Below are 4,397 nucleotides of genomic sequence, written 5' to 3' on the forward strand. Positions count from 1 at the left end.
CTTCTTGTTCTTGTTCTTCTTGTTCTTGTTGTTGTTCTTGTTGTTGTTGTTCTTGTTCTTGTTCTCCTCCTCCTCCTCCTTCTTCTCCTTCTCCTTGTTCTTGTTCTCCTCCTCCTCCTCCTCCTCCTCCTCCTCCTCCTCCTCCTCCTTTGGTTTTTCAAGACAAGGTTTCTCTGTGTAGTTTTGGTTCCTGTCCTGGATCTCTCTCTGTAGCCCAGGCTGACCTCAAACTCACAGATCTGCCTGGCTCTGCCTCCTGAGAGCTTGGACTAAAGGTGTGCACCACCACTGCCCATCTCTCTTCCATTTCTTGTATTCTGTTGGTGATGCTTGCCTCTGTAGTTTGTGCTTGTTCACTCAGACTTTCCTTTTCCTGAATTCCCTTAGTTTGTGCTTCCTTTATTGCCTCTATTTCAATTTTTCTTCCTTCCTTCCTTCCTTCCTTCCTTCCTTCCTTCCTTCCTTCCTTCCTTCCTTCTTTCCTTTCTTTCTTGACGTTCTTTAAGAAATTTCTTGATTTCCTCCAATTTTTTGTTTGCCCTTTCTTCTATTTCTTTTTCCTCTTTTAGGGTCCTTATCATCTTCATAAAGTTTTTTTAAATTTATTATTTATTTATTATGTTCTGCCTCCATGTATGCCTACAGGCCAGAAGAGGGCTCCGTATCTCATTACAGATGGTTGTGAGCCACCATGTGGTTGCTGGGAAATTGAAGTCAGGACCTCTGAAGAGCAGCTAGTGCTTTTAACCTCTGAGCCATCTCTCTAGCTCCATAAAGTTGTTTTTAAGGTCATTTTCTTTTGGATCATCTGCTTTGGGATGGTCTTTCTTTGGATCATCTCTTTTTAAGGTCTTGCTGCTGTAGGATCACTAGGTTCTGTTGGTACCATATTGCTTTTTATGTTATGTTATGTTATGCTATGTTATTTATTTATTTATTATTTATACAGTGTTCTGCCTGCATGTATGCCTGCATGCCAGAAGAGGGCACCAGATCTCATTGTAGATGGTTGTGAGTCACCATGTGGTTGCTGGGAATTGAATTCAGAACCTTTGGAAAAGCAGCCAGTGCTCTTAACTCCATAGAGTTCCCCCCCCCCCCCCCCCCAAGAGACAGGGTTTCTCTGTGTAGCTTTGTGCCTTTCCTGGAACTCGCTTTGGAGACCAGGCTGGCCTTGAACTCACAGAGATCCACCTGCCTCTGCCTCCCAAGTGCTGGGATTAAAGGTGTGCGGCACCACTGCCTGCATAAAGTTGTTTTTAAGGTCATTTTCTTTTGGATCATCTCCTTTGGGATGTTCAGGTCCTGCTGTTGGAGGATCACTAGGTTCTGTTGGTTATCATATTGCTCATTTTTTTAAAAATATGGAACGCTTCACAAATTTGCCTGTCATCCTTGCGCAGGGGCCATGCTAATCTCTGTATCGTTCCAATTTTAGTATCTGTGCCACCAAAGTGAGCACCCATATTACTCTTTATGTTGTTTAATGTGTACTTACACTACCATCTACTTATTTCTTCCTTTAATCCATACAGGTGGAGCTCCTGGTTGCTCTTCTTCCAATTGGTGAAGTTTGGGCTTGTGGCTCCTGTGGTTGCCCTTCTTCCGAATTGGTCCAGGAGGGGCATATGGCTCCAGAGTCACTCTTCCTAATTGGTGCGCAGGGGTGGGTAAGGTGTGTGTGTGTGTGTGTGTGTATGTGTGTGTGTGTGTGTGTGTGTGTGTGTGTGTGTGTGTGTATGTGTGTGTGTGTGCATATGGCTCCGGTGGTCACTGGTGCTGCAGGGGATGGTTGGTGGTGCTGGGGGCAGGCTGCTGCTTGATCTCTGGGGCTGCACTGGTGGAGGGTGGGGGTGGGGAAATAGAATACGCCACCAGGGCCTCGGGGCTAGAGAACTGGGCTGATCAGTCTGAAGATGGGGGGCTTTACCTCTTCCCAATCGGTGCAGTGGGGGCGAGTGGCTCCAATAGTCCTTGGTGCTGCAGTGGATGGTTGGCTTGTCAAGGGGGTGGGGATGAGGCTGCTTGATGCTTGGTCTCTGGGGCTGTAAAGGCTGGGGGAAGGGGCTTGGAATGTGCCCCTGGGAAGGGGCTAGAGAACTGGACTGAACAGTTAGCCAGCTTTTCTTAACCTAATTATCCCATCTATCTTTTGCCTCTGGGCTTTTACCTTTCTCAATTTCTGTCTATTGTTTCTCTTACTCCATTGCTGGCTGTGTAGCTGGGTGGCTGGCCCCTGATATCCTTCCCTCACTCCTTTCCCTCCCAGATTTCTCCACCCATCTGGTCTCCCCGCCTGCCAGCCCTGCCCATCCTCTCTTCTGCCTCTTTATTGGCCGTTCAGCTCTTAATTAGACCAACAGGTGTTTTAGACAGGCACAGTAACACAGTTTCACAGAGTTAGACAAATGCAACATAAAAGAGTGAGACACATCTTTGCATCATTAAACAAATGTTCCAAGCACAAACAAATATAACACATCTTAAAACAATGTTCCACAATATAATTCAGAAGTCACGGTGGACATTCCTCAAACCTACCACTCTGAGTTTCCCACTCTAATGGGTGAAATGTGTAGAATTCTCAGAATATAAGAAAAGATAGAATTTACAGTCTGCTTCTCGTTCACATCTCACATCTCAGCTTTCCCCTCAAAAACTTTGCTTCTCTTCCAAGTCTCCAAGTGGGAGACCTTTATTAAGGACTTTGCAGATAGACCCTGAAAGACTTAGGCAGGCAGCATGATCCTTAAGTCTTTGTGTGTCTGTCAGTGAAGGACTCTTGGGACATCACTTGGAAGTGGGGAGCTTATTGAGCCTGTCCTCCAGATCAGAAGTGGCCAAGGCCTCCCATTTTTTTTTTGACAGGATTTCTCTATAGTTTTGGAGCCTTTCCTGGAACTCACACTGTAGACCAGGCTGGCCTTGAACTCACATAGATCCACCTGTCTCTGCCTCCAGAGTGTTGGGATTACAGGTGTGCATCACCACTGCCTGAAAGTCTCATTTTTATTTATTATTATTATTAATTTATTTTTATTTTTGGTTTTTTTTTCGAGACAGGATCTCTCTGTGTAGCTTGGCACCTTTCCTGGAACTCACTCGGTAGACCAGGCTGGCCTTGAACTCACAGAGATCCGCCTGCCTCTGCCTCCTGAGTGCTGTCATTAAAGGTGTGCACCACCACCGCCTGGCTTTTTTTTTTTTTTTTTTTTTTTTTTTTTATAAGATTTATTATTTATTATGTATCCCTGCAGGCCAGAAGAGGGCACCAGATCTCATCACAGATGGTTGTGAGCCATCATGTGATTGCTGGGAATTGAACTTAAGACCTTTGGAAGAGCAGCCAGTGCTCTTAACCTCTGAGCCATCTCTCCAGCCTCGAAAGTCTCATTTTAAAAAGACATTTTTTTCTAGGTCTCCATCAAAAACCAGTTCCAGAGTTTAAGAGCTGTGCTTGATGCTGTGGAAGGCAATTGCTGATTAAGCTACTGAGACAGAAGGATGCTGTGAACCCTTTCATCTTGTTACAGGAGCACCTTGATTGCAGATCAGTCAGTAGAGTGTTTCTCTAACACGCACACACTTATTGTAGCAGGATGCAGGAGGATTTTCATACATAGTATCTAGCCTGGGCTGCATCAGGAAACCCTGTCCCAACCCAAAAATACTGATATTTATTTTCCCAGTGTCAAAGAAGAGAACAACAGTGAAATCTGGAGTCAGTCTACAATGTGACTCCTCATCTGCTATTCTCAAAGTCTCCATTTCACTCATTGCCACCCTGGGGAGCCTCTTCCAAGCAGTCACCTAGCTAGATTCTCCAATTTCCCTGTGACTCCAAATGCTGCTTGAAAATTAAAAAAAAAAATTAAATTATAGATAAATAGGGGCCTGGAGAGATGGCTCAGAGGTTAAGAGCACTGACTGCTCTTCCAGAGGTCCTGAGTTCAATTGCCAGCAACCACATGGTGGCTCACAACCATCTACAGTGAGATATGGTGCCCTCTTCTGGCCTGTAGGCATACATGCAGGCAAGAACACTATATACATAATAAATAAATAAATAAATAAATAAATAAATAAATAAATAAATTTTCCTTTCTTTCTTTTTTTTTTTTTTTTAAAGATTTATTTATTTATCATGTATACAATGTTCTGCCTGCATGTGTGCCTGAGGGCTAGAAGAGGGCACCAGATCTCATTATAGATGGTTGTGAGCCTCCATGTGGTTGCTGGGAATTGAACTCAGAACCTTTGGTAGAGCAGCCAGTGAGCTTAACCTCTGAGCCAATCACTCTAGCCCATAAAAAAAAAATCAATCTCTAAAAATTTATAGATAAATACATAAAAACAAATTTTAAAACTTTTTAGATTTGAAATCCCTTACGTCACAT

The 4,397-nt window shown here is 44.0% G+C and overlaps 1 non-coding gene across 1 annotated transcript; it reads right to left on the reverse strand.

Annotated features, from left to right (window-relative positions):
- Positions 1-1,358: 1,358 nt before the first annotated feature.
- LOC118578932 lies at positions 1,359-1,462 on the reverse strand. Its single transcript, XR_004944321.1, has one exon. It is a non-coding gene; the product is annotated as a U6 spliceosomal RNA (small nuclear RNA).
- Between the last annotated feature and the right edge of the window lie 2,935 nt (positions 1,463-4,397).

Source organism: Onychomys torridus, chromosome 2 (assembly GCF_903995425.1).
Source record: "Onychomys torridus chromosome 2, mOncTor1.1, whole genome shotgun sequence".
NCBI lineage: Eukaryota > Metazoa > Chordata > Mammalia > Rodentia > Cricetidae > Onychomys > Onychomys torridus.